Source organism: Desmodus rotundus, chromosome 11, assembly GCF_022682495.2.
Source record: "Desmodus rotundus isolate HL8 chromosome 11, HLdesRot8A.1, whole genome shotgun sequence".
Classification (NCBI taxonomy): Eukaryota; Metazoa; Chordata; class Mammalia; order Chiroptera; family Phyllostomidae; genus Desmodus; species Desmodus rotundus.
The window spans coordinates 19,338,784-19,358,184 of NC_071397.1; the positions used below are offsets into that span (position 1 = coordinate 19,338,784).

At 38.3% G+C, this 19,401-nt stretch overlaps 1 pseudogene; it reads right to left on the reverse strand.

Annotated features, from left to right (window-relative positions):
• Positions 1-15,945: 15,945 nt before the first annotated feature.
• Positions 15,946-18,435, reverse strand: LOC128779553 (guanine nucleotide-binding protein G(I)/G(S)/G(O) subunit gamma-10 pseudogene; annotated as a pseudogene).
• Between the last annotated feature and the right edge of the window lie 966 nt (positions 18,436-19,401).

Here is a 19,401-nt window from a genome sequence, read left to right on the forward strand (position 1 = left end):
GCAGTAGGTTGAGGACTGAGAAGGGCACATTGTTCCTGTAGCAATCTGGAAAACATGGCAACGTCATCCAGAGTGGTTCTGACGCAATGGGGAGGAGGTAAAGTTTGATGGAAATCAATGTAAATGAAATGAATTCTTTTTTTGTGTATGTATGTGTGCCTGGCACAGAAGAAGGCAAATTAAATCTTATTAGATATTTTTTGAATAAATAAAGTATTAAATTTTGTTTCTAAGTCTACAGTGTTAAAAAAAACAAACTTTAATGGAAGTGATCTCCCATAGTACCTTGAGAAGTTCTCTGCTGTTCTTGGAAATCTCTTCAAATGCTAGTCAAATATACTTTGATACATTTATGTGTAGAACAGCAACTCTAGCTATAAAATTATCTAAAACTATACCTATAACATTTTATATACCATAAAGCAATAACTTTTTCACAGCCCTACTGAGATTTTTCATTTAATACCATAATGCATTTCCTTAAAATACAAGACATTACATTAAATAATTTCAACTGAAAAATTGTTTTTATAAATTAAATTACTAGTGAAACTGACTTGTATTCTGTATCAAGACAAAGACATTATTTTAGAGATAGATTTTCAAAAGAATAGAAACAGTCTCTAATGGCATGTGATTTTACTGTACATTATATTGTAACAGGATATCTGAATATCAACTGAATAATGCATTTTTGGATAATACAGTTTTTGGCTGATACAAATTAACTGTTCTTTCATTTATTTTTAATTCTTTTTTTATAGAAGTTATAAGTAAGTCAAGGGAAGGATACAAACCAAGGACTTGCTTATATTTAAGTGGGGAATGAGGCTATGTGGTAGATGTTATTAACTTATCTTCGAGTTTATCCTTTTGTTCAACATGTTTTTATCGTGACTCTCATAGGCCCTGCACTGTGCTATTGGAGAAAAATAGGTCAAACAAATAGGCATCCTGCCTGCCTAATGGAGCTTCAAATCTAATGAAGGAGACAATAGTAATATTTTTTTCTGATATATCACCTCAGGCAAGGGAATCAAAAGAAAAAAAACAAAATAAAAAGTTTTTTCACAGTAAAGGAAACCATCAACAAAATGAAAAAATAACCCATTGAATGGGAGAACATACTTGCCAATGATACATCTGATAAGAATTAATAATAAAAATGTATTAAAAACTCACACCAAAATAAAAATCCACTTAAAAATGGGCAAAGGACCTTAACAGACACTTCTCCAAGGAGGACATAAGATGGCCAATAGACATATGAAAATATGCTCAATGTTACTAATCATCAGAAAAATGCAAATTAAAACCACAATGAGATATCACCTCACACCTGTCAGTATGGCCACCATCAATAAATCAATAAGCAACAAGTTCTGGTGAGGATGTAGAGAAAAGCAAACACTTATGCACTATTGGTGGGAATGCAGACTGGTGCAGCCACTGTGGAAAACAGTATGGAGTTCCCTCAAAAATTAAAAATGGAACTGCCTTTGGACCCTGTGAGTCCACTTCTGAGAATATATTCAAACAAACTCCAAACACTGATTTGAAAGAATATATATATATCCCTATGTTCATTGCAGCACTATTTACAATAGCCGTGATTTGAAAGCAGCCCAAGTGCCCATCAGTAGATGAGTGGATAAGAAAGCTGTGATACGTTTATACAGTGGAATACTCGGCAGCTGTAAAAAAGAAGGAAATCGTACTTTTTGCTACAGCATGAATACACCTACAGGGTTTTATGCTGAGTGAAATAAGTCAGTCAGAGAATGACAAATATCATATAATTTTACTTATACATGGAGTCTAATGAAAACAATAAACAATAGAAACAAACTCATAGACACAGGGAGCAGAGTGACAGCTGTCAGGGTAGGATTGAGGGCTGGGAGAAATAGCTGAAGGGATTAGGCAAAACAAACAAATAAGAAACTTCATAAACACACGCATCCATATTGTCATTACCAGAGGAAGGGGTGATGGTGATGGATAGAAGGAGGTACAGGGGAGATACATGGTGATAGAAGGAGGTTAGACTTTGGGCGGTGAACACACAATACAATATACAATTGATATATTACAGAAAATTACACTTGAAACCTATATAATTTTATGAACCAACGTGATCCCAATAAGTTCAATTAAAATATTTTTAAGACAATGACAAGTAAACAAACATGATTAAAATTTATATTTAGCTTTACCATAGTAATGGTATTAGGAATGTGATTTCTAAGGCCAAATAATAAATATGCAATTGCTGATATGAAAAAAGTTGTATGAAAGACCATAAAAATACTAAAGTGGTTTGTACAATGTAAAAGAGAATACTCTAGATAGATGGCGTGGTCAAGAAATGCCAGAGATGATACTTGATTTGATTTGAATGGTAAGAGGAAGCCCTCTAAGCAAACAGTGGGAGAAAGAGTGCTCTTAGAAAAGAGTTCTGAAAGAAGTTAGGAACTGAGAAAAGCATGGGGTGGCTGGAGCCTAGTGACTGGGCACACTGGTTCTTTGAAGTAAAATTATAGAAACAGGGAAAAAGATCTTATTTGCTCTCCTTGGGTTTCTTGCTAAGTACAGTAAGAGACAGTCATAAGGATTTTAAGCAGAGCAAAATAGCACTTGAGGAAGGCTCCTTGTGTGGAGAATAAATAGGAGGAGTTCAGTCAAGTACATTGGTTAGAAGGCTCCAGACATATCATAAAAAAAAAACAATTGCATGGAGGAAGTGTTGGTAGAGGTAAGTAATGCATTGAGCTATTTTTGGAGACAACATTCAAAGGGCTGAATGATTAATTAGATATTGGAATGAAATTACATTAGGTATTGCAAAATCTTTCACTGAAGAGTTCCATAATTTGTGTGTCTCTCCAGTTCCTTGTCCTTTTAGATTTTTTCTAAATAAATGTAAGCACTATTTATGATGCTGGTGTTTTGATCTTCCATTGTTATTTGCTCATATTCAAAGCCTCTTAAAACATAAATAATAGAATTCAATATACAACTGATAAAGAAGGATACATTCAATTAGTCAAAGAGGAAATGAGTACTGAATAGAAACTGTCTTTATTTAAAAAAGCAAATCTTAGAATGATACTTTAAATTATTTTTCACTCATAAGAATTACACTAACTCAACTTTAGAATTTATTGCATAATTCCTTCAGCATAACATCCCAAAGTCACAGCCTCTCTATAGTCATACTAAAAATTTCTTCTTTGATTTCAGATGTTACTAATTAATTTAAATAATGTTAAAAGTTCATATCCATGTTGTTGTGAGAAATAACATTCCTGTCAACAGAGTACCTAAGAAAAATCCTGGAGAGAAAAAGTTTTACTCAGTCAATAAAACTATATTTTAGCTTATGCAGGCATTTTATTTTTACCAGAGACTGAAAGTAATAAACCATTAATTCTCTTATTTTCTTCTATTTTGAAAAGAAAATAGAAAGAAACATCCTTTTGTAATAAAAGGATGTAAATAGGCAGAAAAAATATATATACTTGTTGCTGTGTTCTGTAGTTTTGGCTTTGAATTTAACCCTTGCCCAGTTCCAGAGATGACCTCCCTGGAAATCTGAGAGCCACGTGCATGCTATTTATCTGGTTCTAACTTAACAAGGTCAAGGGGTAAGTGGGGATAAAGTTCTGGACATTAAAATTTCAAAAAGCTGTGTATACACTTCCAATGCATCATTGAGATGGAGAACTGACGGTAAAGAATGGAAAATTAATGATTTTGGAGGTGAAAGAGAGAAACCAGATTTCAAACCATATTATGGTAGGCTAATGGAATATAAGTTCTTTTTTTCTTTTTTAAAAAGATTTTATTTATTTATTTTTAGAGAGAAGGGAAGGGAGGGAGAGAGGGAGAGGGAAAGAAACACTGATGTGTAGATACATCAATCGGTTGCCTCTCACACCCTCCCAGCTGGGGACCTGGCCCCCAACCCAGGCACATGCCCTGACTGGGAATCGAACTGGCAGCCTTTCAGGTTGTAGGTCAGCACAGAGCCCCTCCAGTCAGGGCTATTTATCCAGATTTTGTATAAGTCTTTTAACATATCTAATCCCATGGAGAATCTAGCTTATGTCTATCTTTTTAAAAATGGATTTTCATGAACTTGGTTTTAAATTTATTATTGATTCATTCTCTATGAAACCAAAATATAGAACAGTAAAAGATGCAAGAGATTTAAAAAATGACAAGAAATAGGTTTTTATTCTAGAAAGCCTTGGGCATATTTTAAATACCAGAAATAATTTGTAAAAGTCAATCCAAGGGGGAAATATTCTGATTGTGAAAATAATTATTCATAAATATTTTCATAAAGACAGACGTTACCAGGTAATAGTGCATTTTTATCCTCCATCATTTTTAACTGGACTAGAAAATAAAAGCCAAAACGATTTAGTGTTTTAAAAGCCATAGAACAGAGGCTCTGAAAGAACAGATTGGATAGTTTTTTCTTGATAAGTTTTTGAGAGATACCTATAGCTCTTTTGCTGAGGGATGGAAGCGGGAGAGTAGAAGAAAGGCAATCAGTGTTTTTCATGCCAAGCTTCTCTAAAGCTCTAAAGTTAAACTTTCTACCTCATCATTACTCTGCAAGCTCATGGAGAGGCACGGTTTTGTTGAGCCCTATTGGTGGCGATTTCCAATAGCACGACGAACATGACGTGGATGTCACTGAGTTGACATTAAGTTTGGAAGATCAGTCTCACAAGAAGCTAGCCAGTCACAGGTACAGGTAGGATACTGAAGAAGGCTAGGGTTTAGCCATAGTGTAAACACACTGTGTACCTAAGCCCCGCACTTCGCAGAGCTCCCAAAGCTCTTAGGTAAAAAATTAGGCTAGCCCAGGAGCAGGTCCATCTCAACTTCAATGTAGTTCCAGTGGTAGCTCTACTTTTCCAATATCAGAAGTGAAATCCGTATCTTGCAGGTCACTCAATCAGCAGTAGCAGATTGGGGATCAACACCCCCACAGTGCTTGTTGAAAATACATTATCTTGGGCCCTAACCCTGACCTGAGTCAGAAATTCGAGGGCTCATGGCCCATTGGTCTGCATTGTAACAAACCCTGTAGGTGATTCTGATGCAAGCTGAAGTTTGAGAAACAGTTACAAAGAAATAGTTTCTAGCCTCAACAGCCTGAAAACAAAAACACCGATTCATAGATCCCAACGTCAGAGATTTTGTTTTCGTTGTTCTTGGGTGCAGCCTAGGCATTGAAATGTAAGTCTCCTGAAAGGTTCCCAGTGTTCAACAGGGCTGACAAGCATTGACCAAAGGGAGATTTGGGGTATCCCAGGGACCAATCACCTCAGTGCAGCTGGCCACCAAGATTGCTGTAATCACTGAAAGAGTAATCAAGTCTTTCGTTACCAGCACAACCCCACACAATCCTAATTTTCTCTCCCACTATGGAAATAATATTGGTGTGAAAACCATGCAGAATATAACTCTTTAAAATGCTGTGTAATTTTTGTGCAAACCCAAACAAGAAAGGTACCAGAATATCACTGGCCTTTAGGACTCTTTCTGAATCAGTGTTTTTCATTTTCTCTGGTGCACTTGTGTGACTCAGTGCCGAGTCTATTCTTGGTGTCCAAGTTCAAGTTCATTAATAGGTTTTCTCACATGGTGGCTTTGTGGCTTTCCGGACAATAGGGAGTCACTTTTCAGTTAATTATATTTTGTATCTGGAAATCCAGCACTAGATGAAATGATTCATCCTTCTAAGTTTTTACTTAAAGAATTAAATTATACCATAGTCTGTCATGTTCTGTGACACTCTTTAGAGGTGACTGTCAGCTTTCCCATCCTTTGTCCACACTCTTCAATTTATTCGTATATTCCTTTTGATTGTCTGTGGATCTGCTTTTAATGCTGTTTTCTCTCAGGTGATGAAAATCACCAGGTTTTACTGACCATTTCTAACACGAATGACTCAGCTATTCATACAGATAGATTTGCCTTATTTCAAAAACACGGTGGAAGTATTGTGGTGAGAAGATGCTGGGATGGCAGCAGATATTTGGAGATGTTTTGGACAACGTGTATATAGCTCAATAGCCTCTTCTTTTCCCTCTGAAGTTTCCAATGAGGTTTTGAGAGTATGGAGAGGACCTTGGTCAGATGGATGACTGTTTCCCTTCAAAAGTCAGTTTCCATAAAACAAAAAATGTAGTATAGTTTAGTAGATTGTGGAGCCAGTCTGAATGAGCAGAAGTTTGAAGCCCAGGTTTTTCATTTACCAGCTCTATGACCTTAGATAAAATATGTACATTTTATTACCTTTTACTTTTCATCTTTAAACTGTGATAAAAATTATATTCTTATAATAGTTTTATGGGTTAAGTCAGTTAACATATATAAAGCACTTAGAACAAGTCTTTCAGGCAGTAAGTTCTTGATGACTCTTATAATGTGTAGAGATCTTATTCTCACATCTAGATTCATTAAGTAATTGTTTAAACATCTTAAACACTAAATAATATAAGGCTAAGTATTAACTCAAAGTAGATTGCAATCATTTGTATATATTTGATAATTTAAAAAATAAATGCAATAACAAAGCTTGATTTTAACTGACGCACCCAGGCTTGGCTGACTTGTTCTTGTGCTGGGTTAGTCACTGGATGGTCTCCTCCATGCTCTTCCCTGACTCACAGACAGATGCGATCCTCCTGGAAGGCAGCCGGGGAGGGGAGAGCTGAGAAAAGGGTAGTTCTGCCTCTGATTTAAGTACTCATGGACAGAGAAATTATTACAATAGATATGTAAAGCCAATGATAACAACTGAGAATCACCTCTTCTATAAGAACAGAAATTCATGGTTAAAATTATATCCAAAGTATCAAGGCTGTCTAATTATATGGAATGCTAAAGAGTGAGAACACATTTCTTTCATGGCTTATAGTGCAGAAAATCTTCTAGTAGTGATCATAATGTTTTATTTTTAGATTATATTATGGTTTGTAAGTTCTTTTTAGGCATTATTTTATTGAATGCCCTCAGCAGTGGTGTGAAGATAGAGATCAGAATGTCATGTCCATAGGACAGGGCATCGTCAGCGCTGGCTTGTGGCTCCTGTTTTCAGTAAATGTGTCCGTGCTATAAGTGTTGGCGATCATAAAACACGGGCCCTGGAAATATGTAGAGATTTGAGGATATCTAACTAGCATTAACATTAATGGTTTTGTCAGAAAAATCGGGGGATTTCAAGATGGCGGCAACATAGGTGGGAGCGGAGTCCACTTCCCCTCAACGCCAGGGAAATACCTAGCTGATCTGAGGAGCAGAGCGAACAGCCAACAGTATTCCAGCATATACGAAGATTAGAGACCAAAGACAGAGGACACTGAAAGATCTGACGGTAAGAAGAGTGCTCAAGGACAATAAGGTCCACGGGACCCAGGACCGCGCGGTACAAGGGCGGCAGAAGCGCCAGCCCTGGCGCAGGGGCTCCTGCAGGAGTCTTGGGAGAGGGCCAGGCTGCGCTGTGAGCAGCCAGGTGCTTGATTAGACCAGGGGGGCTTGAAAAGGAGGAATTTCTCAAAAAGAAAAAGAAAATAGAGACACTCAGGGGCTAATTAGAGAACTCTCGGTAGTAGCCGAGGCCCCTGGCGCCCCTCCCCCTCCACCCCTGGACTGCTACGCTCACCTGAGGTCCGGTCGCGCGCGCGAGCAGATTAGCGAACGGGACCCACACTTGAAACCCCGGAGGGGCGCCCACACCTGAAACCTCCAAGATAATTTGGAGCAGAGACTAGCTGCTCCACCCACAGGCCCAAAACCTCGGAACCGAGTGCCGCGTGATTCAGTCCCAGGGCGGCCCCGCCCGCCTGAGAGACTCAAGCCCAGGGCGGCTGGATCGGCCCCCAAGCACAGAGCCTGTGGCTCAGCGGGCTGCGCGCGCTCACCAAGCACAGGGCCGGCTGGGTGCCTGTTTTCCAAATACAAAGCTGCTGGCGAGTGTCCTAACCCCAAGGCTGCTGAATCCGCCACCTGCGCGCCAGCGTTCCAAGCCCTGGCGGCTCTATTGGTCCGCCGGCTGCGCGCTCAGGGCACAAAATAGCGTCACAACCCAAAGCGGCTGGATTCCCCTGCTGCGCGCGCACGCGTCACAAGCCAAAGCGGCTGGATTGGCTGATCAACGGACTGATTGACTGCCAGGGACCACACCTACAAAACAGCGAAGAGTGTGACCCAGGAAGAGAGAAAAGTGAAACCAATCCTTCCAACCACCCCCTCCCGTTGCACAGACAGGACACCAGCAGAAATAACCTGACCGGTTTAAAGCCAACAGAAGGTTTTTTTTTTTTTTTTTTTTTTTTTTTTTTTTTTATCCTTTTTCTTTTTTTTCCTTTCCCCCTGAATTCCTTCTTCCTCTTTTTTTCTTTTTTTTCATTCCTTCTTCCTCCCATCCTTTACCATTTTTATGTCTTCTTCCTGCCTTCTTTTATCTATTTCTATGTTTTAATTTTTGCTAAAATTCCTTCTTATCTTGCCTCTGATCTTTCTTTATTCCTTCTTCCCTCCTTCCTTCCTTTCCTCCTTTCCTATTTCCTTTTTCCCTCCTTCCCATCTTTGTTTTGGTTTGTTTTGTGTGTGTGTGTGTGTGTTTTTTTTTTTTTTCTTTTCTTTTGCCCCCCCTTTCTCTTTTTCCCACAGGTGAGACAACAAAACCTGGAGTGCTGAAAAGACTAGAGTTAGACCGTGTTAAACACATAAACGTCAGCTCAAGACCAGTGAGCACAGGAGAGTAAGGAGACAGCACCACCGAATCCCATTGGCATTCTACCATAGAAGTTCATATCATAAATCCAGGGAGTCAGAACAAAGCAATTTAAGACACAGAGGCCAACAAGAAGAGCCTCACAAACAATGGGAAGACAAAGAAACAATTCCCAAATGAAAGGAAAGGAGGAAGTCTCAGAAAGAATACTAACCGAAAAAGAGGCAAGTCAACTATCAGATACTGAGTTCAAAGCAATGGTCATCAGGAAACTCACTGAGCTCTCTGAGCTCAAAGAGAACTACCAGAAACTACAAGGAAACTACAATGAACTCACTGCAAACTATATCAACATGAAAAAGGAAATAGAAAATATCAACAAGAGCCAAGAGGAAATGAAGAATACAATTTCTGAATTGAAGAACACAGTAGAAGGAATTAAAAGCAGACTTGACGAAGCAGAGGATCGGATCAGCGAGCTGGAGGACAAAGTAGAAAAAAACACCCAGAAGGAGCAAGAAAAGGAAAAGAGGCTCAGAAAGAATGAAGAGGCAATAAGGGAAATGCAGGACAACATGAAACGTAACAATATCCGTATAATAGGAATACCAGAAGGAGAAGAAGAAGAGCAAGGGATAGAAAACCTGTTTGGAAAAGTAATGATGGAAAATTTCCCTAATCTGAGAAGAGAAAAAGTCACCCAAATCCAGGAATCACAGAGAGTCCCAAACAAGAGGAACCCAAAGAGACCCACTGCAAGACACATCATAATTAAAATGGCAAATTTCCAAGACAAAGAGAGGATCTTAAAGGCAGCAAGGGAGAAAAAGGAAGTAACATACAAGGGAGCCCCAATAAGGTTAGCAACTGACTTCTCAATGGAAACGCTCCAAGCCAGAAGAGAATGGCAAAAAATATTCCAAGTACTGAGAACCAGAGGCCTGCAACCAAGACTACTTTACCCAGCAAGGCTCTCAATCAAGATAGAAGACCAAATAAAGAGTTTCCCAGACAAAAGAAGTCTAAAAGAATACAGCTCCACCAAACCAGCTCTGCAAGAGATGCTAAAGGGACTGCTTTAAGGAAAGGAAGGAAAAGAGAAAGACAGAGGAACACAGGTAGGAAATAATGGCAATGAATAACTACCTATCGATAATAACCTTAAACGTAAATGGATTAAATGCTCCAATCAAAAGACATAGAACAGCTGAATGGATAAGAAAACATGACCCACACATATGCTGCCTACAAGAAACCCATCTCAGGACAAAAGACTTACACAGACTGAAAGTGAAGGGCTGGAAACAAATCTTCCAAGCAAACGGACAGGAAAAAAAAGCAGGGGTAGCAATACTCATATCTGACAAAATAGACTTCCAAAGAAGGGCCATAAAGAGAGACCCAGAAGGTCACTTCATAATACTCAAAGGAAGAATCCACCAAGAAGACATAAACATTGTAAATATATATGCACCCAACATAGGAGCACCCAAATACATAAAGAAAATCTTGGAGGATTTCAAGAAAGATATTGACAGCAACACAATTATAGTAGGGGATTTTAACACCCCACTATCAAAAATGGACAGGTCTTCCAAACAAAAGATCAACAAAGATATTGTGTCACTTAACAATACCTTAGAGGAAATGGACTTAACTGATATATACAGAGCTTTTCATCCCAAAGAAGCAAAATACACGTTCTTTTCAAGTGTCCATGGAACTTTTTCAAAGATAGACCACATGATAGGACACAAAGCAAGCCTCAACAAATTCAAGAAAATTGAAATCATATCAAGCATCTTCTCTGACCACAAGGGTCTGAAACTAGAAACCAACGCCAAGGGTAAAAACCCAAAACACTCAAAAGCATGGAGACTGAATAGCATGCTATTAAACAATGAATGGGTCAAGAATGAGATTAGGGAAGAAATCAAAAACTTCCTGGAAACAAATGAAAACAAACTCACAACAACCCAAAACCTATGGGACACAGCAAAGGCAGTCCTGAGAGGGAAGTTCATAGCAATACAGGCCTACCTTAAGAAGTTAGAAACAGTTCACACAAACAACCTAACCCTATGCCTACAAGAACTGGAGGAACAACAACAAAGACAGCCCAGAGCAAGCAGAAGGAAGGAAATAACCAAGATCAGAGCAGAACTAAATGACATAGAGACTAAAAGCACAATTGTAAGGATCAATGAATCCAGGAGCTGGTTCTTTGAAAAGATAAACAAAATCGACAAGCCTTTAAGTAGGCTCATCAAGAAAAAAAGAGAGAGGATCCAAATAAACAGAATTAGAAATGAAAGTGGAGAGATTACAACTGATACCACAGAAATACAAAGGATCGTAAGAAATTACTATGAAGACCTGTATGCTAAGAAATTTGAAAACCTAGATGAAATGGACACATTTCTAGAAAAATATAATCTTCCAAAACTGAATGAAGAAGAAGCAGAAAACCTGAACAGACCAATATCAGCAAAGGAAATTGAAGCAGTCATCAAGAAACTCCCATCACACAAAAGCCCTGGACCAGATGGTTTCACAGGAGATTTCTACAAAGCATTTAAGGAAGAACTAACCCCTATCCTTCACAGACTATTCGAAAAAATCCAAACTGATGGAAGACTCCCAAACTCTTTTTATGAAGCCAACATCATCTTAATCCCAAAACCAGATAAAGACACAACGAAGAAAGAAAACTTCAGGCCAATATCGCTGATGAACATAGACGCTAAAATTCTCAACAAAATATTAGCAAACCGCATCCAGCAATATATTAAAAAGATCATACACCATGACCAAGTGGGATTCATCCCAGGGATGCAAGGTTGGTACAATATTCGCAAATCAATAAACATAATACATCACATCAACAACAGCAAAGACAAAAATCACATGATCATATCAATAGATGCGGAAAAAGCATTTGATAAGATACAGCACCCATTTCTGATAAAAACACTCAGCAAAGTGGGAATAAAGGGAGCAGTCCTCAACATAATTAAGGCCATATATGAGAGACCTACAGCCAACATCACACTCAATGGACAAAAACTTAGAGCTTTCCCACTAAGATCAGGAACAAGACAAGGATGCCCTCTCTCACCACTCCTATTCAACATAGTATTGGAAGTCCTAGCCACAGCAATCAGACAAGAAAAAGCAATAAAAGGCATCCAAATTGGAAAGGAGGAAATGAAACTGTCACTGTTTGCAGACGACATGATAGTGTACATGGAAAACCCTATAGACTCCACTCAAAAACTACTCGACCTAATAAATGAATTTGGCAAAACAGCTGGATACAAAGTCAATACCCAGAAATCAAAGGCATTCCTGTACACCAGCAACGAAACTGCAGAAACAGAAATCAGGAAAAAAATCCCATTCGATATAGCAACAAGAAAAATAAAGTACCTAGGAATAAACCTAACCAAGGAGGTAAAAGACCTGTACTCAGAAAACTACACAACACTGAAGAAAGAAATTAAGGAAGATACAAACAAATGGAAGCATGTACCATGTTCATGGATTGGAAGAATCAACATTATCAAAATGGCCATACTACCCAAAGCAATTTATAGATTCAATGCAATCCCTATTAGAGTACCCATGACATATTTCACAGATATAGAACAAACATTGCAGAAATTCATATGGAACCATAAACGACCTCGAATAGCTGCAGCAATTTTGAGAAAGAAAAACAAAGCAGGAGGGATCACAATACCTGATATCAAACTGTATTACAAGGCCACTGTAATCAAAACAGCCTGGTACTGGCATAAAAACAGGCACATAGACCAATGGAACAGAATAGAGAGCCCAGAAATAAACTCAAGTCTATACGATCAATTAATATTTGACAAAGGAGGCAGGAGCATAAAATGGAGCAAAAACAGCCTCTTCAACAGATGGTGTTGGGAGATCTGGACAGCTACGTGCAAAAAAATGAAACTCGATCACCAACTTACTCCATACACGAAAATAAACTCAAGATGGATAAAAGACTTAAATATAAGCCGTAACACCATAAAAGTCCTTGAGGAAAACATTGGCAGGAAAATCTCAGACATTCCACACAGCAACATCCTCACAGACACATCCCCTAAAGCAAGGGACATAAAGGAAAGAATAAACAAATGGGACCTCATCAAAATAAAAAGCTTCTGCATGGCTAAAGAAAACAGCACCAAATTACAAAGAGTACCAACAGTATGGGAAAACATATTTGCCAACGATACCTCAGACAAGGGCCTGATCTCCAAAATATATAAAGAACTCACTCGACTCCACTCCAGGAAGACAAACAACCCAATTAAAAAATGGGCAAAGGACTTGAACAGACACTTCTCCAAGGAAGACATACAGAGGGCCCAGAGACATATGAAAAGATGCTCAGCATCACTAGCCATCAGAGAGATGCAAATTAAAACCACAATGAGGTACCATCTCACACCAGTCAGAATGGCCAACATAAACAAATCCACAAACAAATGTTGGAGAGGATGCGGAGAAAAGGGAACCCTTGTGCACTGTTGGTGGGAATGCAGACTGGTGAGGCCACTGTGGAAAACAGTATGGAATTTCCTCAGAAAACTAAAAATGGAACTGCCCTTTGACCCAGTAATTCCGCTGCTGGGATTATACCCTAAGAACACTGAAACACCAATCCAAAAGAACCTATGCACCCCAATGTTCATAGCAGCACAATTTACAATAGCCAAGTACTGGAAGCAACCGAAGTGCCCATCAGCAAACGAGTGGATCCAAAAACTATGGTATATTTACACAATGGAATTCTACGCAGCAGAGAGAAAGAAGGAGCTTATACCCTTTGCAACAGCATGGATGAAACTGGAGAGCATTATGCTAAGTGAAATAAGCCAGGAAGTGAGGGACAAGTACCATATGATCTCACCTTTAACTGGAACATAAGCAATAGAAGAAAAAAGCAAACAAAATATAACCAGAGACATTGAACTTAAGAACAATCTAACAATAGCCAGGGCGGGGGTGGGGGGTGGGGGCGGGGATAGTGGGAAGAGGGTATTACAGGAACTACTATAAAGGACACATGGACAAAACCAAGGGGGAGGGTGGAGAGGGGGGAGGGAGGTGGGTTCACCTGGGGTGAGGTAGAGGGATGGGGAGAAAAGGCATACAACTGTAATTGCATAACAATAAAAATAAAAAAAAAAATAAAAATTAAAAAAAAAAATAAAAAAATTTAAAGGAAAAAAAAAAAAAAACATTAATGGTTTTGTAATATACTGTATATATGTGTATATATATATATATGTTTTTTCTTATTACTTGTAGTCTGCTATATTAAGTGATTGTTAAAAAATATTTTTTGTAGAAAATGATGAATTAAGCAGAAAGTTTATTCCCAAACTCTTCAAAGATTATTACAAACACAAAGTATCCTTTTGAAAGTGGCTCAAATTAAACCAAAGGCACATCATCAAAGTAAAACATGACATTAAGAATTCATTTAGGGGTTGCATTGAATCTATAAATTGCTTTGGGTAGTATGGCCATTTTGATGATGTTAATTCTTCCAATCCATGAGCATGGTACATGCTTCCATTTGTTTGTGTCTTCCTTAATTTCTTTCTTCAGTGTTGTGTAGTTTTCTGAGGATAGATCTTTTACCTCCTTGGTTAGGTTTATTCCTAGGTACTTTATTTTTCTTGTTGCTATATCAAATGGGATTTTTTTTTCCTGATTTCTGTTTCTTCAGTTTCGTTGTTGGTGTACAGGAATGCCTTTGATTTCTGAGTATTGACTTTGTATCCAGCTGTTTTGCCAAATTCATTTATTAGGTCGAGTAGTTTTTTGGTGGAGTTATACCTTAAGAACCCTGAAACACCAATCCAAAAGAACCTATGCACCCCAATGTTCATAGCAGCACAATTTACAATAGCCAAATACTGGAAGCAACCTAAGTGCCCATCAGCAAATGAGTGGATCCAAAAACTATGGTATATTTACACAATGGAATTCTACACAGCAGAGAGAAAGAAGGAGCTTATACTCTTTGCAACAGCATGGATGGAACTGGAGAGCATTATGCTAAGTGAAATAAGCCAGGTGGTGAGGGACAAATACCATATGATCTCACCTTTAACTGGAACATAAGCAATGGAAGAAAAAAGCAAACAAAATATAACCAGAGACATTGAAGTTAAGAACAATCTAACAATAGCCAGGGGGGAGTGGGGTGGGGACAGTGGGAAGAGGGGATTACAGGAACTACTATAAAGGACACATGGACAAAATCAAGGGGGAGAGTGGAGGTGAGGGAGGGAGGTGGGTTCAGCTGGGGTGGGGTGGAGGGATGGGGAGAAAAGGCATACAACTGTAATTGAATAACAATAAAATTTTTTTTAAAAAAGAATTCATTTAGGTTGCAAAATTTTCAGATCACTTTGTTTTCAGTCACTTGCAATGTTCTGTAAGTCACATTTTAAATAGTTTTTAAAGACATGAAGTAGTGTACTATTGTTCGTAAAGTGCAAGCACAACTCTAGAGGAACTTAGGAAGAGCTGTGCGTCACACACAGAATGGGGAGATATGATACATGACACATTAATCCTTCCAACAAGTTTGCTAAGGAACAGCTTCCATATTTAGTGTTAAAAATAAAACAGTCTTCTCACTTACAAAAATGAAGACATCATTTGATTAATAAAGCCTATTCTTCCCACAATTTTACACTGGCTTTTCTTCATTTAGAAATTGTAAATTCACGAGAAAAGGGCAAATTTTGTTATGGTGTAAAAATCTTAGGAACAACAAAATTCTAAATATTGAATTTTTTAATAAACAATAATGGTTTCCTTTCCAAAATGTAGTCATCCAGTAAATAAAACATGCATAATATTCGAGGTATAGAAACACTAGTAATTCCCTCGTGAAAGAGGTGCATTTTTGTATATTTGGTGGTAAGGTTTTTGTCTTAAGTATAAAGCACTTCACCAAACAAACTGGACAATTATTATTTAAAAGTCTACTCCTTCACCCAGTTTCCTTATTTGAGTTGAAATTCATCAATTTCTGTAGAATTTTGGCGATAGGACCAGGTCACCGGAAAGGTCTGAAATGCCTAAAACTCATTTGGTTAGGGAAAAATGCTTTCTTGGGACTCGGAGGCAGGCATTCATCACTATGTGTCTGAAAGCATTCCTGGGCCCACTTCTTTCCCGTGTTCAGAGGAAGCACAGGATCTGGGCTCCGGGAAGGGGCTGCTTCCCGCTCTTGCAGGCCTTCTGCATGCAGTACTGTTGAAGTTCTGCATCCGCCTGAGAGGCCTTGATCCTCTCCACCGCGGCCTCCAGCTTAAGCTGCTCCGCCGGACGCTGCAGGGCGTTCATGCTGGCCCCAGCGAACAGGGCGGCGGCACTGCACCTAAAAAATATTTTGATAGCATAAATCCTTCTGACAAGTCAAGAAGACCATTTGTATTATTTTTAAAAAATTAAAATTTTTTTCTAACACCTTTGAAGTATCTTCAGTGGTTGCATATATTTTGCAGGAGAAAAACATTGATATTAGGCGGGAAGTATCAGAAAGTGACAGAGGGTAACAATACAAATGGCTACTTTTGCTCCCAGAGCAAACTAAGTAAATTTTAATTATATATATATATATATATATATATATATATATATATTCTAAGAATATGTACATATGTATATGTGTGCATATATATGTATTTGTGTATGTGTATATATATCCATATGTGTATATATATCCATATATATATATTCTGTATATATGTGTATATACACATATCCATATATGTGTATATATATATTCTGTGTACACACACATATCCTTAGACTTAGATATTCAAACCTGGTAGCTATTGTTTCAGTTTATTCTTTTAAAAAGAAGAGATTTTTGGAACAATTGACGTTTGCGTTTTCAATGGACTCTATACTGGCTCATGAATTATATAACTGATATTTGAAGAGGGAGTGGGTAAAGGAAGAGTGATTGTTTTCTTTATAGGCATCAGAGGGAAAATAAGTAAAAGAAACATACAAAGTTGACCATGGAAAAGACTAGCAACATGTACCATTTGTGATGCTAACTGGTGATGTCCAAGGGACCAGGTCACATCCATTTGGCTGTTGAAGGCAGAGCTTCCCTAAAGAGAACAAATGTTTTTACCTTTACTCTTACTGGGAGTAGGTAAGTTGTGGGGCAGGAATAAGTTAGCAGGATTTAAACACTGAGAGTCAAATAAAAAAGTGGGGAAAAAATGTAATGCCTTTAGCTGAGGAGTTTATTGCCAGGTTATCAGGAGTTGAGAGACCTAATGTCATTGGTGATGGTGGTGAATTCCTCCTGGCTATTGAAGGAGGTCAGCATGCGAGGCAGGAATTTGTTCAGGTAAGGGAGCTGGTGGATCCCTTGGGTGCTAGTCAAGTCGCAGTGGTAGTGACCAGTAAGAATAGAGCTTTGGTCAATAGAAACAATGTTGCCATCATAGCAGCAAGATGTAGAAATGGTTACAAAATCCTATGGGTCTTATTTCTAAGCTCATGTAAGAAAAGTACCCAAGAAACCCCCAGAATTAGCTTACGTGTGTTTTGATCGGAACTAATTTCTGCCATTAGGTTGTTTTCAAGGTAATTTGTGCATAAAAAAAATTAAGACCTTTGTACGCATAGGTCTGTAGGTCTATGACATAGAAAGTATAGGGGGATGAGATCACATTTCCCAGAAAAAAGCCAAGGAATAAGCCAGCTCCGTTCAAGTGAGCTCTGTAAGCTGGTGGACCACACAGCATCTCCTGCGTGAGTTTTGTCTAGAATGCAGAGCTCTGGCTGAACGTGATCATTTTTCCCACTTCAGGAATAACTAGGAAAACATGCAGATTGAATACTCCACTTATCTTTAGTATGTTTGAGTACTTGTAACAACAAATAGATTTAGGAGGTGAGAATTCAAGAAATGTTAGAAATGTTAGATTAGTTGTTCCAAATTTCAAATTAGTTAAACTCAATGTTAACAAAAGTACTATACCTTACAGAAAGTTGTATAAAGAATTTATCTGGCTTTTGGATTCTTTAACATTACAAAATAATTTTTAAATTAGTCACTAGGATACCCTTATACTATTAAAATAGATAATAAACAAAATTTACATTATTTTCTATCTGGAGATGTGTTCAAAGGTAAGAAAAAATAAATGTTCTAAATATACCTTAGCTTTATTTTCCATAGACTTGAGTTAGGGACCGGGGAACAGGTAACCAGTACCATTACTAGCTGAGACAGCAGGAAGACAGGAAGATGACTGCACTAGCTTTTGGCCTGATACAGTCCAGAATTCCTCTACAGGTTCCTCACATGCCCTGGGTATGTCTTCACAAAGTCCCCTCTAGGCCTTATGGGATATTCTCAGGGGATCTAGATCAAACAGACTATCTAGCAGGGGTGTCCAACCTTTTGGCATCTTTGGGCCACACTGGAAGAAGAAGAGTTGTCTTGGATCACCCATTAAATACACAAACACTAACAATAACTCATGAGTGAAAAAAAAGGTTTTAAGTAAATTTGTTGGACACCCCAAGCATTACCACAAACTCCTAAGAAATTTAACCAGAGTCTCACTGGTTTCCTCGTCTTCATTTCCTAATCCCATTCTACTTTAATTAATCCATTCAAAGACTGAAATGCTAGAAAAATCTGAGTAATAGAGTAATACCTCTCTCCCTCCCTCCATTCCTTCCTTTCTTATTAAGAAGGAGTTTGCCAGGATGTACAACACAACCCCACTTGGCTCTGAATCCTGGGAAGAAGCTTGGGTAGTTGAATGATACAAGAAGCCAAGCACTTCATCTACTTCAACCTGACCCAAGTGCCACTCTGTTCAAATCTGGCTGAAAGCATGCATTGTGCCACACACCCAGTGATCCATCCAAAAACAAGGACTGTGGCCTAAATCCAAATACCAGGGACTGGAATCTTCAGCCTTGTCCAAGGGAACACCTTGATCTTTGAACTTAATAAAAGTTAAGTGTTTCTTTGTACAGGGCACTCTGTGTATTTGTTGTGGTTATATAAAAAAATAATCAAAACAGCTTACATTTGTTTTATTTTCTACTCTATAATTCTCTTCCCCAGAAAGTTGGGGAATTGGGCCCAGTTCCTTCTTAAAATGCCAGTGGTTTTACAGAATGATTGTGCATTATTGGAGGAGATATTTTCTTGGTACCTCCCTATTTCCTTCCTCCTTCCTCCATTCAACAACTATTTATTTAGCATTTTATGTCAGATATAGAATTCAATATTTTGATTGTCCCACCCCTCAAAAAATACACAGTTGTTTTACATTGTTATTCTAACCCTTCCCAGTTCTATCAAAGTTTGATACATTTTGGTTCAAATTTGGAATGATCCCCTTTTTCATAGAGATCTCTTTTGGAATATTCTCTCTTAAGGCACTTAAAGTAGGTGAATGTCTTGCTTCTTGCTCTTCAATCTTCTTCCTTTTGCCACTTGATCAGCAGCTGGAAGCTCTACGGGTGGCCATGTTTCTAAGACACAGTGTTACAGCTCTCTGAAATGTGCCCTTCTCTCTATTTAGGTCTTTGGGCTTTAAAAACAA